At 39.4% G+C, this 27,950-nt stretch overlaps 1 long non-coding RNA gene across 2 annotated transcripts in view; it reads right to left on the minus strand.

Annotated features, from left to right (window-relative positions):
• Positions 1 to 445: 445 nt before the first annotated feature.
• Positions 446 to 27,950, minus strand: part of LOC106028285 (uncharacterized) — a 39,257-nt gene continuing 11,752 nt past the window's right edge. For both annotated transcript variants that reach the window (XR_010041518.1, XR_001201904.2), the window contains 4 exons: positions 4,117 to 4,218; positions 2,834 to 3,011; positions 1,872 to 1,950; positions 446 to 1,137 (listed from right to left, as the gene is read on the minus strand). This is a non-coding gene — a long non-coding RNA (uncharacterized LOC106028285). The remainder of the gene's footprint in view (positions 1,138 to 1,871; positions 1,951 to 2,833; positions 3,012 to 4,116; positions 4,219 to 27,950) is intronic.

Below are 27,950 nucleotides of genomic sequence, written 5' to 3' on the forward strand. Positions count from 1 at the left end.
TGAAACTCCTGCGAAGGGGTGTGGATGACAAATTTTAAAGTCTGTCATACCTAATGATCTCTATTTTTAAGATCTTCTTCTGCATTCTAATTTCCTTTTCAAAACCTTAATATCTTAGAAATTAAACATAATAGCTTCTATTACTTACGTCTTGAAAGCATACCATCATGATTCTCATGAAGTACGCTGGAAAGTACGCTGGAAAAAATTCAGAGACCACCAGGTCAGAAGTGATTAGGGGAGAGGCGAGCAGCCCCAAAGGGTGAAAGGTAGCAGGTAACACTCTGGGTCTGTTATCTTACCCACACTGACACACTTAGGAAACTGACAGGGGAAGACATAATCATTGTGCGAATATAAAAACTTCCAGAAGAAAAAATCTATGTGACACAAATTTGGAAATATTTTAACATTTGGGTGTTGTCAGAAGCTTAGGAAACTTGGACTCTTTCAAGTTGCCTTTATTAGTAATGTTACAAAATTTGATTTTTGAGTTCAAAAATGTTTAAATATTGTGTGACCAGCCACTCATATGAGATCATGCAATTAGGATATTAAGTGAAAGCTGGTTTTCAATGAAGGCAAACTATTAACTAAAAAAAAAAAAAAAAAAAAGAAACAGAAGACAAGAAAAGGACAGTAGTTAACCAAGCCTCAGTTCACAGCATGTTGGAGACACAGACAGCCATTCCTAGAAGCAGGAGAGGAAGAGCATGTGTTTGCCCTCAGTTTCCCCAGATACATCACAGCTTTTATCTTACTAGAGAGAGAAAAGTACTTTTTTCTTCCAAATGATGACCTCCCGGGATGTCAGGCATGACATAATTGCTATGTATCAACCACAAAAAGGAGAGACGACCCATCTGTGTGTTCTCCTCAGACCGTGACTCAGCACGGGGACAGTCCCCGTCCCCGGTCGGTGTACATGCAACTGAAGCAAGCATGAGGTCCCAGCATCGCCACGAAAAGCTTCCGTCCTTTGACTCCCAAAGGCATCCATTTAGGGAAGGGGAAAGACTCCAAATTCTTCTTCTAGCCTACTTTCCCTGCTGCAAGTCCGCTGGGGTCCACATGGATCAACAAATTCGAGCACTGGGTCTCTTGGAGCCGTGCTTTTCCTCTGATCCTAGAGATGCCCTGTGGATTGATTTCTAAGGTAAGACTATTCTTCAAAGGCTTGGTCTCTAGCTTAAGAATGCGAGTTAAGTAGGGATTTTATAGGAATTTTTTAGCTTTAAGAAAAAAACATAAGAGACCCCCTGCCTCTCACAGTCCTCAGCAAATCTCCATCTCTAATAGTTTTTCCCCTTCAAAGCAATAATTTCTGACAACATTATAATGTAAAGGCTCCAACTGCTGTGTGTCTAATTATTCTCCACCATCTAGGCATGGTTCAGAGTGAAATGATTAGCGATATTTGTTGTCAGGCTGTCTCTGGGAGATGACAATTTATATCAAATCAGTATGTGTCAAAATAGGAGACTATGCCAAGGTGGAAATTCAATCCCACAGTTCCCAAAAGTGACTGAAATGTTCTGAGCAGCCTGTGACGTTAATGTGCTTTCGGCTTTCCGAGAAGAGTGGGCTTTTCCTGGCAGCCCGGTTGCTTTTTGCATCACCACCCACAGACTGACAAAGCGGCATCTCATTTGCCCAAAGCCATTTGCCGAGGATGCTCAGAGCCTTTCTTGTGCTCCCAACCTGTTCGCTCTTAAGTCCTGTGTCTGCCAACTCTGGGCTCCCAGCTGAACTCTTCAAACTTAATACACCCTCTTGCCTTCTGGACTTTGAGTCTACAGAGCATCTGCCTGGCAACTTTCTATATTGAACTCCAATTTGAACTTGGCCTCCATCCATCACTTGTATCCTACCTTAGCTGTGAAGCTTGCAGAAATCACACACTGATGCCAACAATGTACACAGAGCTGTGGCGTGTCTCCCCTGATTCTCCTGTGATGGAACAAACACAGCATCATTATATGTATTTAAAATCTTGCCCATGAGAAAATGTCTTACTCATAATAAAAGTTCTGTGTGTTGTATATATACAAGTGAATTCTTCCAAAAAATATATGGAAGTAACACATCTTTCAGCAATTCCTTGACAAAATATACAAATACTACTACATATAAAAATAGAGTGATACCTAGGGTCTTGAACTTAATTTGTTCTATGATTTTGGAAAAGATGCCCACATTTGTTTGTGTGGGAAAGATGGCTACACTCATGTTTGACACTGATATAGGATTTGCAAACAAAAAAAAATGTGCTAAATGTTTCTGTGAACCAAATTGCAAACAAAAGTATTCATGAACTGAGGTAACACTGAAGAATTGTTTCTTATGTTTGTAAGGACAGCACATAAACCCGTGCAATGGACTGAACATTTGTATCTCCTCGAAAATCCAAATCTAAATTCCAAGGCAATGAATCAGGGAATAGTATTTTTAGAAAAAAGTTAGACATTAAGACTAGAATCTACATGAACAGAATAAAAGAAATCATGAAGAACTCCCCCACCCCTTCTGTTACCCTACCCTCTACCTCTGTATAGTCAGAGAGAAGATGGCTGTTAACGACTAGGAAATGAACAGAAGCAGAAGCAGACACAGAACCTTTCAGTACCTTTAATAAGACTTTTTAACCTCCAGACCAGTGAGAAAAAAGGTTTGTATTATAAGCTACCACAGTATGCAGTGTTTTTGTTACAGGAGTCCTAATATTCCTCCTCCAACTCTGCCTCCTCCTTCTAATTTTCATCCTTCTTGTTTCCTAAATAAAACTTCTGACATTTACTGAAAAACTATAAGACAGAGTCACACCTCAACTTACCTCCTTTTTTTTAACAGCATTAATCTCTATTCCCTCCACTGTGGCAATGGTGTCATGAGTATTTGCAAGTGTTCACATTCATCAAATACCACGCATTACATGTGTGCAGTATTTTGCATATCCGTTTTTCCTCAGGATGATCCACAACCGATGCAAAAACAAGGCAAAACCAAACAATCTGTAATAATAGGAATTAATAATTGTTTCTTTTCTGCTATCCATTTATATTTCCAATGTACTGCTCATACTTTGCTGTGATCCACTCTTTCTGGGCAACATAGAAGAATTACGTCTTTCCTGTCTGTTTTGAATGGCATTTACCACCCCCATTATCATTTCTAGTTAGATAAAGGAAGAAAATCAACCCACCACCTGCTTTCTTCTCCAAACTTGATTTCGTATTTCCTATATCACTTGCCCACCCCAATCCTGTACTCATCAGCAAAATGGAAACAGGACAATCTATCAAGATGAGCTGAAGAGACGCAAAGATGCCAGCTGTCCCTGAACCCCTTCGGGCATCTGGGAAGCGTGAGCGTGCAATGCACCGTGCCTGCTAATACCGTGCCCCTTGTCCCCCCTCACTCCTTTTCAGAGTTCATAAATGGTCCTGCTTTCTCCTTCCACTGTAATCATAAGTATTCCAAACGTAAGAGAAGCATCAAAAATGGGAATTATTTGGCTAAGCAGCCACTCTTAATGTACCTGACGCAGTAGACAGACGTTGGGATTGTGTTTCAGAGGGTGCCAGTGATTAGTATACAAGAGATAACAATTTGACCCCACAACCAGTGTTTGAAATTCAGCATATTGCAGGAAAACTACCCTCTAAAAAAGTAATTCCTTTTTAGTGACAAGAATGGTCTCCTTTTACATAGTTTTAAAATGTTCCATGTGATCCATACCAAAATAACACACATTACAGACGACCATTAAATATCTTGGAATGGGTTCATTTCTAGGCTACCAGTGCTTAGTGTGGTTTTTTCTACCTGGAACTTCTCAGAAACTTGCATCTACCTTATCACTTACAAGTCAGTTTTCCCAACCTCTAAATGAGCCACTAGAAAATAGTTCCATAACCCACCTTTGAAATTAGCAGTGCAGAATCAACTGCTTCCCAGCCCCATCGCCCAATCTGTTCAATAAAATTGGAGGCTGGAGGTTGTGCTCTGGCAAAGCACACACCGCTCCTAATACTGGATGGAAAACAAAACTTATTTCCTTCTACCTAAATTACAGACAATACCATTGCCTAAAATAAGGTGAGAAAAAACTATTACAGGGTATTCTCTTCTTCATGTTGCACTTGAGTTTTCTGTGTAATCTGAATCTGCAGGTTGTATGTGCTCGGCATTCTGAATTCCTTGCTCTGGAAAATAGAACTGCAAAGACATAAAAGCAAAACACAACTTGAAACATCACGATTTGTCCATGTGTCTTTGAGCCTCCTTGATATAAATGGAGTCATTTACAGTTCCTCCCATTGTTTGCTGCCTAAAGCTGGTCGTAGAAAATATAAGGCACTGTATTACCTCTCTCTCGTGTTGGGAGGTTACCTAATTTCGTTCCCCAGATGCACATCGCGCCTGTTCTGGTTTTGTCTTTAAAATAAATCTGTTGCCTAAAGCTAAATATACAGTACTTTGAACGTGGCAATGAACCTATTTTTAATTTGTCCTTTTGTTTTAATTACGCTGTTGGTTTATTTTGTGAGCAAAATTCGCAACATTGTTGCTGCCATCTACAGACACCCCTGAGAACAATCTGGAATGGCAGAGGAGGTAGAGAATTACCTGTTCGTCTTGAAATAGAGACTTTGCAACACTTCTAACCATTATTTATCAGCCTGGAGATCAGGATGTTGAAAATATTTTTTAAACAATATCTACATTTTTATTTATTCCATGAAAATAAAAATATATGCAAGATTCTCATAAAAATCAGTAAATAGGACAATCTGCAAACAGAAAGAATTCACCTGGGGATAGTACAGGGGAAATTCTACACAAATGTGTTCTTAATCGTTTCTATAAGTAATAAAATCAGCATGTTTATGAAAAACCTAAATACATAATTGATCAAAGCAATTTTCACAGTTTCACATTTATTAGCTATGGAAATAGCTGATGTGAAAGAAAGGTTAAGAGGGAAAAAACAACTAAATCTAAAAGAGTAATTCTCTCTCATCTTGACAACTATGACTATACTGAGCTAACTGACATTAAAGCACACAAAGAAAAAGCAGGAATCAGCTCTTGGGAGACCATTTAAGACACACACACATGCACACACACACATGCACGCACGCGCGTGCACACACACACACACACACACACACACGATGAAAAAGATCATGCTAAAGTCGTATCCCCTTCCCATGAATCTCAGTCCTCTGTGAGGGCATAAAAAAGCCAGCTGTCATCAGAATGCGATCAGAATCTGTTCTCCCTTTGGGGTGCTGGCTTCAAAGCAGCAAGGTGGTTTCCTTTTGGAATATGCTCTGGTCTAAATAATGTCATGTGATCCCCTAGCCAATTTCCTTAAAAATGCTTACCATTGTGTTTCCCGTAACCATCATCTCTTAGTGTAAAAATTAATACTCAGTATGTGATGAGGACCTGTGCCACTTTCTAAATCTTTAAGTCTTCTATCTTTTGTCTTTAAATATTATTTTTTCAAAGAATACAGAGCAATGCTTGAGTGTTGAAGAGGAAACCTGGGTTTCTGCGGAATTTCATTTGATTTCTCTGTATAGAAGTTTTTTGCTTTTTTTTCACCCAAGAAACTAGCATTGATTTATTATTTATTCAAGACACTGGCCTTCTTTGTTGCAGGCACTGTGTTTTGTGCTACAGATTTAGAGATAAAACTGACGAGCCTTCTCTACAAGGAACATTCCCTCTTCTGGAGGTAACAGAGGCAAGGAGGTGCAGCAGAGTGATAAGAATTATTGTGGAGACAGGAGCTGGCGTGATTCCTTGCCACAGAGGCTGGACACCTCTCTGCTTCAGAGAAATATTCCTGAAGGGCAAAGGCATGAAGGGAAAATCAAATGTACCAAGCAGAAGCCACAGCGTCCCACTGACCATTCCTTTCATTTCTTCCTTCCTCCTTTTCTTCTTCTTCTTCTTCTTCTTCTTCTTCTTCTTCTTCTTCTTCTTCTTCTTCTTCTTCTTCTTCCTCCTCCTCCTCCTCCTCCTCCTCCTCCTCCTCCTCCTCCTCCTCCTCCTTCTTCTTCTTCTTCTTGTTCTTCTTCTTTTCGCAGGACTGTCTTGACCATATCAACTGGACCTAGAGTTTAGTACTTCACTGGCCAAAGAGCCTTTCCATTAATAATCCATTACCAGTGCTTTCTCCATTCCAATCCTGCAGTAGCAAATGTTCTAGACATGTGTAACAGCCAAGCCTTCCCCGTCACAGCTTCTTCCTCAAGGAGAGCTGTGCTCATCAGCACAGAGATACTGAATGAAGGATGTTGCACAACCTAGATGGACACCAACGCGAAATCACTCAAATTTTCATCCAAATACTAAGTCTTGCTGATCTTTTTATTCCCCACTTAACATTCTTCTCCATTTAGTTATAAAATTTTAGCGATGCTAAGGTTAATTCATTACAAACTACTACCATATTTATAATATTTTACTCCATGAAATCTAAACATTTTCACATCACAGAAAATAATAGAACTAACAATATTTCATTTCAGCAGTCATGTTTTTAGAAACATCTGCATACCTAAGATACTGTACTAGATGGAGTCTTAGGAAATATTTCTTCCCCATAAGGAATTGTTCAATTGTACAGGGAAAATGATAAAAACATTGTAAACTACACAGAAACAGCAGTTTTGGGTTGGGAAATTTTGAAATTGATAAAAACTGTCATTGCGAGCCAATGCGAGGGGAATTTTATGTATTATATTTCTTAGCATGCTGTGAGTTTTTCCTTAACCAGAAGGGAAGTCACTCTTTTCTGAAATGAAATAATCATTTCTGATGGACCATCAGACACCACAGGTGATCTGTGCAAAGAAGTTTAGCAATCCTAAAATTGAACTATATTGGAATCCCTGGCAACTCCATGTTTGCATGATAATTTCTGCTCGTAGCATCAAATAGCAGCTTTTGTGATCCTGGCCCTACAACAGAGGATTAGAGAATAAATATATCAGTGTGTCATCAAGTCATCTGGAAAAGTTTCCTGCAAATAGAAAGATTTGAATAGTTCTTTGAGATGGGCTGTGATTTGGGCCACCAGAAAGGAAGAGGCTGCTGGGAAGAGTCCAGGACTATTCTGATAGAGGGAGCGTGAAAACAGAGAATGTATATAGTAGATGTGTGGTACAAATTACTTTTCAAGAAGAAATTAAAGTAAAACATATCATTTATCAGTAACTTCTGAAAAGTCCAGTTGACTTTCAGAACACCCAGTGGAAACTATCTTTCTGATAAAATGGAAGAAAAATGTTTCTTTTAAATAAATATTTCCCAGTTAAATATCTACCTAATATACAAAACAGATATAAATCCATAAGATTTGACCATTGTCATAATTATCTGCAAATATAGGATTTGATTTACAGTAATAAAGCATAAGAACTTCTCTTCTCTTTGAATTATTAAAGTCATATCCCAAAGCAGATTTTAATTAAAAATGAGAGCTAGGGAATGTTTGAAACAAATTCTGCTGGGTTTTTGTACAAATCAGAGAGAACAGACACACGATGCTTTGACCTTCCTTTAATATTCCCAAGCTCACTGATTTCTGATTTCGATCAGACTAATCTGATTGAATTCTGAGCATTATTAACAAAATAGACTTAATTTCAAATGACACTTGTAGCTTTAGGAACAGAAAACATTAAGTATATAAAGCTTTGTTGTTCTGCTTCAGACCTATGTAATCAGATTTTTTTTCATTCTTTTATTTTGCAATAATATAAGCATTCGGGACTATGATTTTTCCTCTGAATTTTGTTTTAACTGTCTTATAGGTTGTGGTGTTGTTGCTTTTGGAAATACTGAAATTTAAGTGTAATTTTTTAAAATCTGGAAACCAAAAGAATATCATGTCTAATCTATCTTATATTAGAATCAGATAATGCATTTTCTACACTATTTCTCACTTTAGAGCTACAGATTTTATGTTCTAAGAATGTACAGGATTTTTAATTTTTAAAATTATATATATATATATATCTTCTTAATAGGTTGTTGAAGATACTATATTTCTAAGCATATTTTGGTTCTTTGCTCTTTATTATTCGATGAGTAGTCAATAAAACCTTTAATAATGTTAAAACACCGTACAATGATGGATTGTAACTTGTTCCATGAATGTTCTACAAGATGAGCGAACATTTCTAATAAATTGTAACTTGATAAGCAAGCAGTGCACATTGTAATGTGAGTTGTATGCGATGCCAAAGGTCACGTGATCACAACTGAGGCCATGATTCCTCCGTCTGTCTCCCCACACCCCTGTAACTGTTAGTCACCCTCTCCCAATAGCAGAGGCTATGGAGGGCTCTCGTCTGCAAAGGAGGTGGAGAAGAAGGTGGAGGAATCCCTCACTTCAGATGAGATTAAGGAGATGTGGAAAATGTGGTAAGCAATGCAATCTCTTGTGGAAACACACCAGGAGAAGGCTGCAGCAGCGTGGTAATGAGGCTGTTGAGCAATGGATCTCACATTTCTGTGAAATTCTCAGAAGAGGACAAAAGCAAGTGTTCCTGGGTAGGTTTCTCATTAAAGCTGCATAAAATAGCTTCTGCTGAGCCCGTGGACAGCCCAGTACTGATAGTGAAAGTCATAGTATCCGGTCACCCTCCCCTCTGCTGTCTGCTCATAGCAGCCAGGAAGGTTTTCAAAGGCAACTACAGGTTAATGCGTTTATTTCTCTTTCTATTTTCTTTATTATTTTGCATTATTTTACTGTACTGTGATAATCATTAGATGAATAGTTTTGCTTGTGTGGCATGAAACATCTGTTTCCATTATTGCTTATAAGAAAATTTACTGTGATATACAAGTGTTTTGATTTACAACTATGTTACTGGAATGAGTCATGCTCACAAACCAAGGCTTCACTGTGTTTTTTTTTTTAACTTGTAATTGAAGGAATATCACATTTCGTTTTATTATATTTGAATCAGAAAATGCAATTTCTCTGTTTTAGATTTATAGTGTTTATATGCTAAAAGTATTTTAAAATGTCATATGTATAGAATTTTTTATTTTTAAAATAATGTGCTCCATCTATCTTCCTGTTTAGGTGGTTAAGGAATACTATATTCCCAAACATGTTGTGCCATTGGCTCTATATTACTGTAAAAGTAGTGAACGGAAGTCTTTGGTCATTTTTAAATATACAGTTTGCATCTCATGTAATTCCTTTAAAAAGGTACAGGGATGCTATTTGGCGCCTACATGTTCAAAACTGTCTTCATTTTGAAATATACTTCTTAGTGTTAAAAATTGCTCCATGAGCCAGAAAACTGATTTTTGAATTGAGTTATACCTGACACTAACTTAGTCATGTTTTCTTTGTGTTCACTTTGGCCTGAATATCTCTTTACCTTAACTATCTCTGTCTCTGTCTCTGTCTCTGTCTCTGTCTCTGTCTCTGTCTCTGTCTCTCTCTCTCTCTCTGTTCTTGTGGGACAATTCAAATGCATCTCATACAAATTACAGGTCAGTTTCATTTTAGGGTTATGTGTTTCTGTGTTTTAGATTACAACTGTTACCTCGTGCTCAAGTGTTCCAGGAGGAGCCCTAGATGGTGGCTGCCCTGAACTGACCGGTGGAGTCATCCCTGGACAGCTTGGTGGCTGGAAGCGCTGGCTGGAGGAGGCAGGCCTGGCGGGAGGTGGCTCCCAGGGCTGACCTGGAAACAGGCATCCTTGCCTGCTGCCTTCCCTTCTCTGCTTCCCGTGTGACTTGAGTGAGCAGCCTTCCCTCTGCCCTGTCCCTCAGCCATCCTGCTTCTTTGAAGCGAGCCAAGCATGGAATGAAGCCCTGCCAAAACAAACCTCTCCGCCTGCAAACTGCAAGTGCTAGGTGTTTGGTCCCAGTGATGCAAGTGACTAAGACACCTCGAATCCTTTTCCTTTAAACAGGTAATTTAAGTTTAGCCAGGTTTATTCACGTGACATAAATGTTTCTTTTAAATTACACATTCATTTATCTGTTAATGTTCATGAAGTTTTCTTTGCATCCTAGGATAGTACTATTTATCCGAAGTAATATTTTAGATTCTAATGTTCACATTTATGTCTTTTTGGACACCTTTTGGCCCATCTTTTTAAACCATACCCACTCCCTCTTTCCTGTGAGCAGCAATTAGCCAGGCTTCTGTTCCGTTCTGCTCATCTCTCTTTGCTTTTCGGGTACCATTTACATTCGATCTACAGAAAAACTCATTTAGTACTTCCCGTCTATTAATTAACATGTTTAATTTTGTGCTCTGTGTCTGTTCACTTCAGGTTACACTCTTAGATTTTCAGAGCAGACACGGCTGAATAAGCCAGCAAATCCCCTCTACGTATATTTTTCTGTTCATCTCTGTCTTTACTACTTTCTCATCGCTGCTAAGCCAGGACACTCACCATATTCAATTTGGATAAATTTATGTTCAATTCAGTCCAGTTTAAGCATAGTGGATGGTCATTACATGCTCTTTTGCTAAAGTTTCTCCTGAAATTTTTCTTTTGGCTAATGTGGATCCATTGTTAGTTTCCTTAAAAGGCGTGTCATCATTATATATAAAACCATCTTACCATTAAAATTTTTTTAGCCAAAATCATTGAACTTTGAAGAGACGTTTGATTGCATTTAAATATCTTGGGTCTTTTTGGAACACACTGTAGCATTATCTGCTAGCACTGAAGGTTACTGTTAAAATCTGTTGGATCTTTTATATTCTTACTCTTAAACCAATAATAACCATAAATTCCTGTGTGAGCCACATTCTGACAGTGAAAGAGATCGCTATTTATATTCAATTTAGAAAAATATGCATGATCTAAAATAATCTGACGATAAATTTCTGTAAAACAGCTGGCTCAAACTTTTCATTTGGATGCGTAAAAGGGCCTTTCCCTCTATCATCTTATCTATCATATTTTTATCTTATTAATCTTACATTTATCTTTTCTCTGATTAAATTTTTTCTTTCATTTCTTCTAAATTATGTATGAGTATTGAGAAATAATAATTTTTAGTGACACTTCACTATGTACATTATCATCCTTTCATGTAAAAAAGAATTTCTTAAGTTTCAAGGTTAAATAATCAATATCTGTTTTATTTTCTTTATTTTCCTTTGCCTATATTCTAAAGCTACTTTTACTAATTTTGACATCTGTTTTTCATTTCTGCATTCCTATCTTTAACATTCATGCAGTGTACTGCCAATTAATAATTCCTAATTAATCACCCTTCCTAACATCCATGCACTTATATAATTTGCATGCATACTCACTCTTGTCTATGTTATGGGTCTTGTTTGGCTAACAAGACATGAGGAAGTCTTACAAGTAGTAGAGGCTGGAAAAGCACTTTTTTGAACTTCATCTTGCCTTTTTGAAATGCAGCTGTCCTGTCTGAAGAACCCTAGTATGGACATCCTGAGAGATATAAAAAGACTATATGCATAAAGATGCTCAACCAAACACATCAAAGATCCCAGAAAATTCAACACTAAAATCAGCCACTTTAGTGACATCAGGCAAGACAAGTAGATCTACCATTCAACTCACAAATTACCGAAAAATGTATCATTGAGCTAAGATATTAAAGTTTGGCTAATAGAGAAATCAGTACTAGCAGCATGAGATGACTATTGTAAAATCTCTAACGAGAGACTTTGGAACTGGGCAACAGATGAAGGCATGAGGGGTACAAGGGTTCTCTTGGCAAAGGCTAGAAATGGGTGAGGAAATTATTAATGGGAAGGAAAGACAGTAACCCACATTTACAGCAGCAAACCCTTCAACAAACTTGTCACTACTGCTAGAGAGACGAGAGCATTATCTATGGTGAACTGCAAGCAAGTGGAAGAGCCGAGGGGGTTTTCAGGTAACTATGGCAAGGTACAGGAAAAGAGAGAAGAGCTGAGGACTGGTGCATTCAGCTTGGAAAATGAAATTAACTAGGAAAAAGGTACAGAGATTTCTAGGCTGCAAGATACGATGATTTCTCATTTCTAATTTTTGCAGTAGGCAAGAGTCTCACTATAATAAATGCCTTGGGTAAAGGATTATATCAAGAATATGGGCATAAACCCTATTTTATGCCCTCGGAAAGATTTGGAGTGATTCCTAATAAATTTTCTCAGGAGAGAGAGAGAGAGAGAGAGAGAGAGAGAGAGAGAGAATTTAAAAACATTATCCCATGACATTTTGATATACAAGTTAGAAGGAGATTTATTTTTATTTTTAAAAAGAATTATGGATACCCATAATACTTAAAGTATGGAATGAATCCTACTAATATCCATGGGAAATACTAAGAGTTTTTAAGGTAGTTAAAAACAGAAAGAGCCTTGAAACCATGTCCAGAAAAGACTCCAGCACCCCAAAACCAGTAACACTTCAATGAGTGCATATCAGGCTTTGTGAAATGATAACAACAACATTTAAAAGGGGGATTATCCAATATATGAGATGAATCATATATTTAAATCTGATAAACACATACAGCAAAATGGAAGATGCAAAATCAACATGTAAAACTACTAGCTTTATGTAGACTAGAAAGGAAGTAGCTAAGGAAACAATCAGGAAAAGGGTTCCATTTACAATAGCATGTTCTCCCCATACTCTGGGACTGAAACCAGGGTCTTGGCCCTGAGTTATATCTCCAACCATCTTTTACTTTTTACGTTAAGCCAGTGTCTCACTAACTCACTGGCTGGGCTAGTGTCGCTAGGTTTTGGGGTGCTAGAGTCTCCTTCTGGAAGTAGTCACCAGGTTCTTTCGTCCTGAACAGAGAATTGGTGAAAATGAGCACACAAGTTAGTGAGCTTTTACATTTATTAAAGTAGGAAAAGAAAAATGTGCTCTACAGAACAGGCTTAGGGTCAACTAAAGGTAAGAAAAGAGACACACCCTGTAAACAGAAGTTTCACAATGATTGTCTTCTTGAATTTCCCACTCCTGAAGCTGGCATTGCAGTGACAAACAGAAACACCCAGTGACACTCAGGATTTGGAGACAGATGTATTTACACTGATAGGCACTGGTTCGGATCATTCCTGATATTTTATCAGGCTCCGATATTTGATGGTCCAGGGCTTATATGGTACTGGTTCTTATAATATGAATCGTAGTGACCAATACTGCATCACAGTGATACAAAAGTAATTGAAAATGCGATGGAGCTATTACCTGGGCAGCTAACAAACTGAAGTATACTGGATGGAGTGGGGGGGGGGTCTTCTGCTATAGCATCAGGTCTAGGCTGTCCTCCCAAAAACCTGCTCAGATTCTGACAAGAAGAATCAGAGTTTGCACTCCCTGGTTCTATATTCAGGGCTTTGAGAACTTCTGTGCATGTGTCCTGGAACTCTGTGCTCAACAGTTCGTGCCCACTTTCCCAGCCAGTTTGCCAAGCTCTAATCGCCTGCCTTGCTAGAACTTGAAGACTTCCTACCTCAACCTCCCAGAGTGTTGGGTTCACAAGAATGCACCACCACACCTGGCTCACAATAGCTTAGAAACAAACTAACAAAAAATTAAAAATGAACCTAATAAATGAGGCAAAAACCTCTAAAAGATCTTGAGAAGTCCGAAACCTTGAAAGAAAGAAACAGAACAATAGAAGACACAAAGACCTCTAATGTTCATGGTCTGATAGAATTTATATTATTAAAAAGACTGCATTTATAAAGACAACCTATGCATTCCAGCAAGGTCCATCAAAATACCAATGGAATTCTTCATGCAACTAGAAGAAACAGCAGTCTTAAAATTCATGTCCAAATACAAAAGACCCTGAATAACCAAAGCAATTCTTAAGAAACAGTAATAGTGCAAGTACCACAATACCCATTTTCAAAGTATACTCTCTACTCATTGTAACAAAAACATCATGATACTGGCGTGAAAGCAAACACATAGATCAAGGGAATGAAATAGAGGTCAAAGAAATAATTCTCACAGCTACAGTTGTTATTGGATGAGGGACCCCAGGAGAATTCTTCCTGTGCTTGCTGTCCTCAACAAAGAATTGGAAAAGACACACACAAAATTTAGTGGGACTGTACATTTATTTTAGATGGAAAAGAAGTGTAATCTAGAGAAGAAGAGCGGGCTGGTGAACACATTCACAGCGGCCATGAGGAAAAGGGAAAACACAAAGTTTGGAGAAAAGAAGGTAGGATGTGGCTAAAACTGGCTGGGAAAGAAGACCTGATAAGATTTTGCAGCACAGGACAGAACATTTCTCAAAGTCCCCCACATGGAGTTCTCAAGGGAACCTGAGCAGGCCTGGTCTGACCTCAGTCTGCAGAGTAGATGATACAAAAAGGACAGGCACACTGAGTTTTTGCCACTGTGTTTGCTCTAGCATGCTGGTCCACCCTCATGCAGTAGAGTGTATGTATTTCTATACTTTTATTTGGCTGAAATTCACTCTACAGAGCCTGTTTCTTTTCAAATTTTAACAAATCATTGCTACTGCTTGTCCTGACTGATTCTTTGTTCAGAACAGAAAGAACCAAAATCCACCCTCAAAGGAAACCCAGCACCACAAAACCCAAGAACACATTTGATTTAGAAATCAGGAGCAGCACGTAAGGGCTTTTGGCCAAAACTTTTGTTTATTAATTTGTTTCTCTCTAAAATGTTAACAAGTTATTTGTGTTTTTCCTAGTCACAGGGGGCCTCATTTAAAAATTTATCTTCCTTTTTGTCCCCTGTCCCATTTTTAATCACTCATTGCAGATGCAAGCCAGAGGACCTGCTACTAACCCAGCTGCAGGACAGTCTTACATGCCACCTGGAACTTAGGATTCCTTTTGGCCTTATGTTTCTTTTCTCCATGATACTCAGCTCAGCTTTCTCACTCTTTTGGGGAAAACAGATGTTGATTTGGTAACCAGCCTGAGTAGCTGCTTACCCTACTTCACTTTGTTTGAGTTCAAACTCTCATCTATGCTTTTCCCCTAGATGGCCCTTTCTACTTCAGTGTCTCCCTTTTGTCTCCTCTTGTGACTGACCACCATCTTGTCTTGTCATGTGACTGGGCACCATCTTGTCTTGTCATGTGACTGGGCACCATCGGCATCATCTTGTCTTGTCATGTGATTGACCACCGTGTTTCCTTGTCATGTGACTGGGCACCTGTTTTGGTTCAGTCACAAGAGCTCCAACATGTTTGCTTCCCTTCTTTGCTTCCTCCAACAAAATTCAGGTTATTTAAAAACATATACCTTAAAACCATGAGCCAAACAAAAGATCAACCAGTAAAGGTTAACTTCGGAAACTTTTATTCATTTGTAGATTTCTAAAGACTTTTTCCAAAAGAAAAAAAAAGAGGTTTCCATCTCTATTGCCTTGAAGAAAGTACCAAAGATTTTACTATTGCAGTAAATACAAGAGATAGTGTTTGTCAAATGGTCTCACTCTGCTTAAGTAGAGCCATCAAGCTCAACCATGGCTAAGGGGGTTCCGGTGGGGAAGAACTCACCCTGATCTGGTTTTGAAGGGCTAGATACACTGTCAAGTGCCTCAACATCCCCCTCCCAAAGGAGTTAATAGGCCCCTTTGTGGAGACAAAAATCCCTCAAGAGGACTTCTTTTATACTCCTCTGAGAGACACTACCATCATCCTAGCTTCAGGAGAGGCACCTCTCTAGCTGTCCTCAAATCAGGTCTCATCTTTCTGTATGGGATACTACCTCAAGGTCTCTCTGTGTTTCTGTCTCTCTCCATCCGTTTGTCTGTCTGGCTCTCTCTCTGTCTCTCTATCTGTCTGTCTGTTTCTATCTATCTCTGGGCTCCAAGATGAGCAGTGGGAAGCCTCATGAAATGCACCCTGCCAATTCTCCCAGCTTCACAACCAAGTCACATTCTCGATCAGTGGGAAAGGCTTGATCCTGCCAATTTAAAAAAGAACAGCTTATCTACCACTACACTATGGTTGGGGTCAGTATGAACTAGGAAATTGTGGATGAAGGGTATGGAACAGTAGTTTAAATTATAATAATATTTTTCAGTTAAAACATTTCTGCTTTAAACATAGAAAATGGAAAAAAATCCTTGATGTTTAGGCTTTTGTAACCCTTTATCTCAGGAAAAGCTCAGAAAGTATACAGTATGCAACCCCCCAAGGAAGAGAAAAATGTCTTTTATGTTCCCATCCTTGGACCCCCACCTCTCTCTTTGGAGCAGATGAATCAATATCATTTGTTTAATGAAAAAATTTCAGGTAAGACCCCACATAATTATAATCTATTTAATGGACACAGCCTTTTCTGAGTTCAGAAACTGCGTTCTGGAGATGGGTGAAAAGGGAAAAGCTAGAAGTTCAGCTGTTGCAACTGATGGTGCTTTGAACTCGCCCAAGTCAGCTAAGAGGAAACCCGAGGATGATCCGGGCTGGGCTGGGTCCTCAACTGCACCACGCCACTGCCCGAGGCCTGCTCTGAGTGTGAGGCGACCCACATGCCTGGCTCATGCTACTGGAGTGTTGACTGCTCCCAGAGAGGGCTTTGACCAGCCAAACCCTTTGTTTCCCATGCTGAAGAGGCCCAAGGGAACCTACAGTGCCCAATGCATGGAGATCACCAGTTCCTGTGAGGAATGCTGGTTCACAATGGATGTCACGGGTTAGCCAAATCAATGACTTCATCCTGCTTTGATTTGCTTCTTTGGAAGATCACCCTCTATGTGTACAATCACAGTTGGGGTTGAGGGAGGCCCTCGAGTCTTTACTCCTGCTGTGATATGTCTCTTTGAAGATCAAATGTTTAGCTATGAGTTCCTAATTGTCCCACAATGTCCTAATCTCTTGCTAGGAAAAGATTTACTAGTAAAATTAGGGGTAATTCTCAAATTCTGACAAAGACCCAAATGAATTTTACCTGGTGGGACTATGCCAGCACCTCTTGACTTAATTAGTCAACAGTTGGTCCCTGCTGCATGATATGATGAGATACCTGACTTTAGGAAACTTTTTTTCCTTTACTTATCAAAAAGGAGAGGAGTTTCAAGCATATGGATCAAGGCTAGGACAAAAACTCTTTCCAGTGACAGACTTTTCAAAAAGTTAGATGAAGGGGCTGTTGGATGGCCACCCTGGCTGGGGAATGGCAGCTACAGCTATGCTAACAGAAAACCGCAACGGACTTTAGGACAGAAGCTAGAAGTCCTGACTCTCCAGCAGTTCAGAGCAATTCTTGAAAACAAACACTACTGTGGCTTATAAGGGAATGACTTGCCACATATCAGAGTCCCCAGGTTATTATAAAACTTGCACTAATCTTAATTTTGTCTCTTTGATACTAACAGGCTCAGAAGTTAGACGCGCTTGTGAACAAGTGATCTCTCAGACCTACACAAGCAGACAGGATATCAGTGACCTGCCTCTCCAAGATGCTGAGGGGTGTGGTTCGGTGATGGAAGTAGCTTTTTCCAAGAAGGACATTAAAAAGCAGGCTATTCAGTCAGTTTGCAACAGGTAATTGACACCAAACCATTTCCCCCGAGGACCTCTGCTTGAAAAGTGAGCTGATAACCAACATGTACAGTGATATTAGGAAAAGGAAGAAAGATAAATAGTTACGCAGATTTCAAATGTGCCTTTGTAGTTTTACATGACCTTGTAAGAATCCAGAAAGAAAAGGGCTTGCTAACTAATAAGCGATCATCTATAAATTCCAAGCAGGAAATTCTGAAACTCCTAGAAGGAGTCCATCTTCCCAAATAGTTTGCACTTACGCACTTTTGTAAGGGATCCCAAAGAGACCTGTCTAAAGATTCTTTGGGAAATCAAAAAACAATCAGGGCAGTCCTACAGCCCCTTAAGACTCTAGTCTTATCCTTAGTTCCCACAGAACCATTCTGCCTCCCCAAGGGATGGAGCAACAAACTATAACAATCCTTCAAGAAAAATAGGCACTAGAATTTTCACAGGATTTAAAAGAAAGCTATTACTGAGCACTTCTGGAAGAGTTGAGGCTCATATTCAGAAACCAAGACTCCAGTTTTTCTCCAGCTGAAGATAATTCAAGTCATTAGGGTCCCTAATTCACTGCAGCTTCAGTGGACACTTGTTTTGAGTTCCTGTGTTTAATTAGATATATTATATGGGTCTGCATGTGGACTTCTAGTGAGAACCTGAGCCTGGTTTTGATACTATGGCAAGGACTGATGTCAGACTGAGGAGGGGACCGTGCAGGAACACAGACTATACTGAGTTTCTGCCAGGTCTTTTCCATGATTTCCTCCATCTGTAGGGTGTGTTTATTTTCCCACATTTACTTAGCCCAAACACATGCTGCAGAGCCCTTTTCTTTTCCTAGTTTAATAAAATTTTGCTACCATTTGTGTTTGTCTTGACCAATTCTTTGTGCAGGATGGAAAGTACCTAAAACTCACCTCCAGAAGGCAACTCCAGCACCCTAAAACTCAGGCCATAGATTATATCCAGAATTCCTGGGTTGGCTTTTCCCTCATGTAAGTAAGGTGCTGTGACAGATGTCCTATCAAAAACTCTTCTGATCCTCTTCTGAGCATGTTTTCCCCAGTGGAATTGAAAACATCATACCACAGCATTATATGTGCACCCATGTTTATAGCAGCACAATTTGTAATAGTCAGATCTCAGAAATAACACAAATGCCTATCAACTGAGGAATGGATAAAAAAGATGTATTTTTATATAATAGAGTACTACTCAGCTATAAAGAAAGTAAACTAAAAAGTGTGTGGGCATATATATATATATATATATATATATATATACACACACACAAAAGGTAGCTAAAATAACTGTACTGTCAATTGTATTAGTTTATTGAAAGAACAATAGTGCTTATACGATTCGATCTATTTTGCATGCCTATATCTGGTAATTTGAGCAACTATTTTGAAGATAACCATATGCGATATAATAACCATTGTTAATTTGAAAAATAAAAATTTCTTTGGTCTGGCGTGAGATTTAAACTGACCTTGAAGAGTACTTCACTAGCTGAAAAATAATATTGATGAGGCAAGACACAAGAAATAATCATACGTAGAAAGGAGGCAAGGAAAATAACAATTTTAAAAATGAAAACATGGGCATTGTGCAGTTTAAATGCGTTTCCTCCTCTTCTCCGTGTACACAGTGAGCCTGGGGAATTCACTTTCACCTGGAAATGCGTTCTGTGGTTCCCTTTTGCACCTGCATATGGTCCCCTTTTACCTCCACATAGGCCACCTTTTTACTTGTAAATTAGGTTTTCTTCTATGAGTGGACCACTCTCTTACTGTGGATAGGACATCCTCCCCCATCCACCAAACCAAGATGGAGATTACAGACTGACAATTTCCACCACGATAAAAAAAAATCCCACTTCCAAACTTGAGGGGCTGTGCACTGAGTGTGTACTAAAATTTCTGTCAAATGAACCCCTTCTGTACCTCTACCGAAAACTCCTAGTCCTAAAAATTCTTTTGACTGAAGGCAAGTCAGTAAACCTGCAGATGTCCTTGGTTTAGGGTGGGTTAGGTTCTTAATCCTAATTTCCTCCAACCCAATGACAGCAAGAATGTACAAATGGCATAGCATCAAATTAAAATACTTTGCACAGCACAAGAAATAACAATGTGAAGAGATAGTTTACAGAATGGGAGAGAATCTTTGTTAGCTACTTTTCAACAGGTGATAAAAAATCTAGAATATAGGAATAATTCAAAAAATTTAACTCCAAAATAACAAATAATCAGATTAAATGAACTGAACAGACTTTTCTCAAAACAAGAAATACAAATGGCCCGTATTCAATGTTTTTAGCATTCAGGGAAATGCGAATCAAAATACACTGAGATTCCATCTCCACCTAGTTAAAACGGCTTTCATGAAGAATATAAGGAAACAAATGACAGCAGGATTGTGGGACAATGGAACGCTCACACACACAGGACAGCACAATTATTCCCAGACTAGATTCATGGAGGTTCCTCAAGCTGGTATAGAAAACCCATCAAGCTTACTTATTTGCAAAACAGGTTTGCAGGTTTGCTCGCTCCCATCCTGGAAAAAGAATTTTCAGACTAGTCAGCAAGAGGCACAGGAAGGGTTTTATTGGGCTGAAGAAAAAGACTGCAGGTCTTCAAGAGGCACCATTCTCTGCTGGAGCAGGGGGTACGTGTGCTTCTGTTTAGGGAGTGGGGGGGAAACAGCCCCATCTGTCAGGAGGTGAGTAACTATCTTACAGACACAGGCTCACATCCTGTTTGTTTAGGTACCTAATTTAAACATTCTTTGCACTCTGTCACCTGCTCCTTTGCCTAACATCTAGTTCCTGTTCTTTCCTTTTTTAATTAAACCAATTTATGAATTTTTGCTATGACGGAGAAATCTGAGATGTGGTGAGTCTGGGTGTAAAGAAGCCTAAATTTCACCAAGAGAAGCTGCTATAGATCACCTTAGGTATCTCCAGCTGAGACCCCAAACTGTAGCCTTCTTAAAAGTATAATTTTAATTTTGATTTCCTTGTGTCCTTTCACATTTAGTTCTTTCTTCTATCCTGTTTCACCATTAAAATCTACATCAGCTTGAAACATCTCAAAAAACTGAAATGAGACGCATGATCTGGCTAGCACGGCTCTGAGGACCTAGGCTTTCCTTCCAGAGGTGGCTTCTAGGTTCTTCTTATTTTGAATAAAGAATTGGACTGTGTAAGTGCAAAATGTAGTGAAGTTTTACACTTGGCAAAGGCAGGGAAAGAACTGTGCTCTGCAAAGCGAAGTTGTGCCAAGGGAAAGTGTGGGGTACAGCGCTGCCCCAGTGCTCAGCGGCTTGAGGGGACTGCGAACTCACCGCAGGCAACCAGTTAAAGGAGCGAAGCTTAACAGGGAAAACACTTGATTTGAAATGTGTTAAGCGAAGGTAGTGACCTCCAAAGAGAAGGGAGCCCCAAAAAGGGGGGGACCCAGCGGCCTTGTCCTCGACATCCTTTTTTATGTTTTAGCGATTCCTCACCCCTGACATTGATACCTGGAATTCGTCACAACTTGATTTGCTCTCTGGGCTGTTATAGATGGACCCCAGACTCCAGGACCCTAAACTGGGCACCACTGTTTACGAGCACATTCCTTTGGTGTGCTGTGTTTCTCCCTGCCCACCTGTCCTTGCCGGAACCTTATCTTTGAGATTTATAAGATGATTAGGAGGAGCCTTAGAGACAAGGCAGATTAAAGTTAGAGATTCAGGGGATGTGCGTTATGTAGTGCAGAGGTATAATGGCCCTAGTAGGTTATATATACGAGCTCTCTTATAAAGGGCCGCCCTTCTTGCTTTGCATTTATAGAGGGTGAGGAGGGGCTAGCTTGGTTAAGGTCCTGCCTGGCTTTTTCTGTGCACTGTTTATCAGCTCTTTCTTGTCTTTTTAACTGTTCTTGCAACTAAAGTCTTAATTCTTTCTAGTCAAGATTAATTAGAGGCTGGGGATTTAGATCAGCAGCTTAAGCACCTGCCTTGCAAGCACACGGTCGTGAGTTCGATCCCTGCTACAAAAAAAGATTAGTTAGATAGAAAGCCATCCAAAGTCTTTATTTTATGCTTCCTTCCTACAACCTCTTTCCTCTTACAAAGTAGAAAAAAATAAAATAGAAAAGCACCACTCTCCCCAGTGTGAGAGCAGAGTACATGAGAGAGGGCGCAGTGACCCGGAGCCCAGTGGCGAGGGTTCTTCCGTGTCTCCCACGCTTCAGGCTTGTGTCAGAACTGGGCTGTCATACCAAAGACCTGCTCACGTTCTCCAGAGAGAAACTGAAGACCCCTCTCTCTGATCCGCTACATTTGCAGGGCCTCAGGAACAGTTAACAGTCACACATACTTCCCCAGGCGCCCTGCCACATCCTAGCCTCCTGCCTCATTTACCCCTGAGCCCCATAATTCTTTAGGGGTGCTGGGGTGATAGAGCCCTGCATCTTCATATAGCTTTGTGATGACGGAAGGGCCCCCAGGCCTCTTACGTCCTCTCTGACTACCTTGAGGTATTGTAGCTCGCTGCTGGTTTAAAGAAATAAAAACTTATCAGAGATGATAAGAAGGGAGTTAATATCCATAGAAAGCTGTGTGAACTTGTCAGGAGAACTCTTTGACTGTTAGGTTGGGAAACAGAGTCCATGCAGGAGAAAAAGGAGATCACCGTTCTACACTTCCCTTGGAGGAGAAAGTGTGGCACAGAGCACGGGTGGCAAAGCTTTGGCACGTGTGAGGCAGCCAGCTGTTTATTATCATTGAAATCCCTAAGACATTTGCTTCCCTGTGGCAGAGGCGTGTTAGATGAGTTACTAAGAGTCTGAGAACCACTGTCATAGCAAGATTTTACCCACATCACGGTCCAATTAAAACCAGGAGCTTTAGCATAGGTACCAGTGTAAGCTGTGCTTGATTGGGGTTCTTAGTGCCTCTGCTTATCTGCACTTGAAGCAATACTGAAGTTTTGAAGAGGAACCGCAGGCCTTCTGGAGGCTCATAGGAGTATCTTTCTCCTGTTGGGCAGTCTCGGTTTGCCACACAAAAGCACAGAGCGGCAAGCTTTGCGGGTCTGTCATTGGACCCTGCTGGTCTCGGTTCTGTAAAACTTCAAGCAATCACCTCCCCTGTAGAGGTTTCATAGCTTTCCACTGCATCCTTTAAGGTCAGTTAATTCTTTCTTAGGAGCTAAGAATAACACTGGGGCTTTGAGAAGTTGTAAGGCTTCTCTTCTTGCCTAGCTGTCAGCATTTTGATTTCTGAAGGTGACTTTAGATATCTCTTTGGGGTCCCTTTCACTGGATGATGGCAAACTGCTTGGGGAAACAGAGTGCCTGTACGAGTTGTAGAATTTCCAATTGGTGTTTCACAAATGAAACTACTTACTACACAGCGAGCTCTCTTTCTCCAGATTGATGCGTGAGAACGCAGCACCAGAAAGGCATATGTGACTTAATTATTAGTGCCCAAGTAAGGGCTGTGAGCTCTGCCTTTGGAGCAGAGATCCCCAGGGGAAGCTGGCCTCAGTGACCTATTGTGACCTGATAGTTACTGTTTGATGTCTTTCTTGGAAAGTGCTGCCTCCATCAGTTAACCGCAACCCCTCAGGGCTTGGAGGGGCAGATCACTGATGTCCTGCCTCTTTGATAGGTCAGGAAATCAGTTGTCCACCAGAGTGGCTAACTTTTGAGGCTGTAGGCATCGATGCTGGATTAAAATCAGCACAGGTTTTTATAGTAACCACAGAGATATCTAAGATGTGGGGCCTAGTGTGGTCCCAGCAGGCAAAATCCGTTTCTGCCTTCACCAGAATTGAAGCATGTCCACCAATTTTGCTAGTAAATGACTTCCTACTAAGGGAGAAGGACACTTCAGGACAATTAAAATCTCACCGTTCAACATTTGGCATGAAATGACATGTCAAAGCAGGAGTAAGGAAACTGACTAGGGCTCCTCTCATTCCCAATTATTGCTATAGGTCTAGAGGAGGGTTTTCCAGAGAAAGAAGTTACTGTTTCCATCAAAGTTGCTTACCATCAAAGCCAGGGTCCCCCAAGATCTCTTGAAGAAACCGTGTGTCTGTGGACAGGGGCACTTCAGCTTGTCCTGGGACTCTTCAGCCCTCTTCTATCAGAGAAGAGGTGAGCGTTTTCCACGCTGATCCCCGCTCTTCGAGTAGGGACAATCTGTTCTCCAGAGCCACAAGTCAGGCATATCCACTGTGTAACATAAGCAGCAGGGTCCGGGTGTTGGCTCGAACCACTCTCATAGCTATTGTCTGGTTTTCTGCAGGTCTTGATTGGCCCTGGGTTTCCCTTTGGACAATTTGGATATACTGAAAGCACTGCCACCTGGCACAGACACAGTTTGGGTCTGTGTTTTTTCTCAGCCCTTCTCTTTTCATCCCCATCTAGATCTCAGTTATTGAACACAGAAAAGATCATGTGCACCAGCTGGCTCATGTGTGAGAACACTGTCTCTTTGGGGTACTCACATCTGGGGATAGAAAGAGTTGGGAGAGACCTCCTAAGACACAGGTGGACACTTAAGGAGAGAATCATCGAAGATGTCATTCCCTCCTTCCTCGGGGCCACTCTAGGTAACTGGGGCCTTACCAGAGCAAAAGAACTATCCAACCTTGAACCTGAGGGATTTCACTTTACCGTCTATGCAGCAATGATTTCCCTGAAAAATAGCAGCGTAATTTAAACTGTCATGCTGTCTCTCACCCTCCCTCATTCACACTGAATCTAACAAGGTGAAGACCCTCAGGCTCTCACCAGCTACCTTCAGGGTAACACTGTTCACCATTTTTAAGGGTACAGCCTAGTGGTGCGATAGATATACACATATATAATATTACTCAGCTATCAAGAACAGAATTGTCATTTGCAGTAAAATAGATAGAACCAGAGATTGTTAAGTAAAATAAACCGACTCAGAAAGATAAGTTTTATTTGTTTTTCCTATCATGTAAAATCAAATAGAAAGAAAATAGAAGAGAAGACATTAAAGTAAGAGACTCCTAAATAATATGAATGAAAACACAGGAAGGGAGAAAGTGGTGGAAGGAGGAGAGAACGTAGGATGGATAAAGCCAAAACGTATCATGGGACTGTGTAAAATGTCACAGTGAAACCCAAGAGTTTGCAAAAATTAATATACACTAATAAGTGTAATAATTAATGTACTCTAAATAATAAAAGACCACACTGAGGCTGACAGCCACGTGAGCCATCCTGGCTGTACCCAAACCCTAGCTCGGCACGCTGGATTTTCTTCCATCAAAGTTGCTTGCTTTTCTCTTTTTTTTTTTTTCACCTGCCCCTTTTCACTCTGCAAAGTTCTCTGCTTTTGCTGAGTATCCAACTTCCCCTCAGTCATTATTTCATCTGTCGCTGTACGACTCTCACTGGAATACTGAACTAGTTTGTCTTTTCTTACTCTCTCTGTTTAATTATTCAGTGTTTTTATTTGTTGTTTTGTTGTTTTGCTATAGACACTTGTATTACTACTTTAGCATTTCCGCGTATAACACAGTGTATAATGTTAGATGGTTCTTTGCATTTAAAACTCCAACCAATTGGATTTTTCCAAGAAATTAAATATAGTTTAGGAAATGGAAGAGTCACCTATAAAAGCAAGAATAAACTTTTCTTTAGAAAAGGTGTCTGTATAAAACTACATTTTCTCTAATTCTTCAAATTTAACTAAAGAAATTAAAATTTTGTGCCATTAATTCTATGGTTTACTTTGAATTGTTAATACCCAAGCCATTTATAGTCATTAAAAGAGACAGCTCCTAAATTTGAAGGGACCGATTCATGATTCAAGGGTATTTTTATTGTTTTAATGATGCTGTGTGGGATCTGTCACTTATTTACAGATTGTTAACACATTGCTTGGTTTCAGCCCTTCTCCTCACAGTTCCTGCTTAAAGTGGAACACTTTCTGGAGATTTCTGAAGTCTGTCCTGCAAATGCTGGCCCTGTACTCTGTTCTTCTATGTCTTGTTCACACAGGACTGGTAGCATCTAGTCCTGGTGCTTCTAAAGATATTTAACAACAGCCGGGGATTCATGCACCTTCTATGTATACTAGTTTCTCTAAATATGATAGCTTTGTTTCTCTGTGTTTTCATTTTCTATTAATATTTATACTTTCCCAGATAATTAATCAAATGAACCAAGTTGCCATCATGGTCATATCAGAAGCCTTCTCTGCATGGCTTTACGTTTTTTATATTAAAACTTAATTCAACATATCAAACCTCACAGATACGATTTTTTAGGCTTTTACTAACTTACTCTGTATCAGATACCAGAATTTAGAACTGATCTTGACAGCAGTTACAGATAGTGGCAATGTTGCATTTATAAATAGTGGCAATGCTAAGCTAGTTAAAGAAGTATCAGTCTTCAGGTATAAGAATTTACTCTTTACCACGTAAAAGCAGGCTGTGAATATTTTGTCAAAAGTAATTAAGAAACTAAAGTTAAATTTTGCATGATCACAGAACACAGAATCACCATCACTGACTTATTTTGATGTCTGATAAACAATTCTATGGTAGAAATCAATGAAAATACCATTGCATTAAGACCATGGTTATTATGTTTGATAAAAACAAGTACATCTTGTTGAAAAGTTTTCCCTTCTCATTTTTAACTGGAAAGTTGATGTCCTGAGATACAAAAGCACTAGTATTTTCACAAGGCAAGTTTTCAGCAATCAAAGCTTCAGACTTTATGAGGCTAAATATTTTTTTTTTCATTTTTTCCATCCACAAAAGGAGGAAGTTTGGATCTTTTCCATGAGCTCAAACCTGGATTTTCAGGCCATGCAATATACTGAAACCCACATTATCACAACACTCAGGTTTTGTCTTGAAAAGCTCTACACAGTTTCTCATCACTCTGGCAAGCCAAAAGTGAGAATAGTCAGATTCATTAAAATGACACGCTGTAGAAGTTGGGAAATGGATTTCACTTTGATCAGAATGAAAAATCAGTCAGTTCTTCTATACTGTTCGTCGTCAGGGACATCCTTCCAAAACTGTTGCGGGCGCACTGGATTCTCAGTCATACACAACCAAGGAATATCTGGATAAAACTTCCAGTTTCACAGCAATGGATTCTTAGTTTTGTCTCTCAAAAGGTCCTTTTGAAAATTACATAGGTTGTTAAGCTCTTTGAATGATGGGAAATATTCCTTGTCAACCATACTTCTACTGGAAAAAAATTCTACGACTTTGGGCACACATGATGTGGTTTAGTTCTTTAGAATGATCAGGCTGGTGGAAAATTCATCTCAAGTCATTGCTGCATATATTGATGTTCAAGGTCAGCAAAACCTCTGCCACAGCTCTTGTTAAAAATAAGTTGCTTAAAGCCATCAAGGTTGGTGAACTTCATCAAAGCCAAGATCTAAAATGCCACCTGTGTGATGAACTTCATAATGAGTCTAAATATATATAATACACTGGATTTTATTGGTTTAAGGAAAAACCGATATTTCGCTTCATTGAAATTCAGAAAAATTTTGCTTTTTCCTGAGTGAAGGAAAAGCCCATTTTCAGAACACTTATAGAGACAGATTTATTCATAGAATCCTAGGATATTTTTGGCCATATGAATGAAGCAGATCTCTGAATCAAAGCCTTGAATTAACTACTTTGAATGATATTGAAACTCCGTGGAAAAATTGGGATAAACTGCCTTTTCAGAAGAGATTCTTCTTGGATGCAAACCACTTCTGCAAACTTTCAGATTTTGGAGGAAGAATTTCTGGAGACTAATGTTTTAAACCAGCTGAACATAGAGATTTTCTGCAATCAAGAAATTTTACATAAACACACACCCTTCACTGCCCCCAAAAGTTTCTTAATTCTCTTTCTTATTGTCAGAGATTGCAGTATTTTAACACTGCTAAATTATTTAACTCTCCTGAGTTTAATTCCTTTACGATAGTTTTGAAATTGTTTTGTTATATAATGAAGGGAAAATATAATGATTTTCTTTAACATAGTAAATTTTCGCTTCTCTGTCGGCTGAGGACATGACTTTCCTGTATTTTCAGATACTTATTTTTAAAATTATATACTAAGTTATGTGATTAAGATAGAGCTACCTTTTTCTGATATGAAAAAGAAGTCCAGAAGAAGGAAAGTTAAAAAGAAGACAAAAAAGAAATGGAGGAAAAAGAACACTGGCCATTTTGTTAAGTTGTTTTCCATAAAAAATATGTGAGGTATTGTTAAAGTAATCCAGCATTTTATGTACTTCTGTGAATATGTTTTACAGACTAGAAAAATAGAATTCAAAAAAATCTTCCGAAAATTCAGAAATTCAAAAGCATTTTTGGCTGGCTCAAATAAATGATTATGAAGAACAAAATTAACGTGGAAAGAAATTGAG

Source organism: Cavia porcellus, unplaced genomic scaffold, assembly GCF_034190915.1.
Source record: "Cavia porcellus strain 051 isolate PalLab524CR breed Dunkin Hartley unplaced genomic scaffold, mCavPor4.1 scaffold_1, whole genome shotgun sequence".
Classification (NCBI taxonomy): Eukaryota; Metazoa; Chordata; class Mammalia; order Rodentia; family Caviidae; genus Cavia; species Cavia porcellus.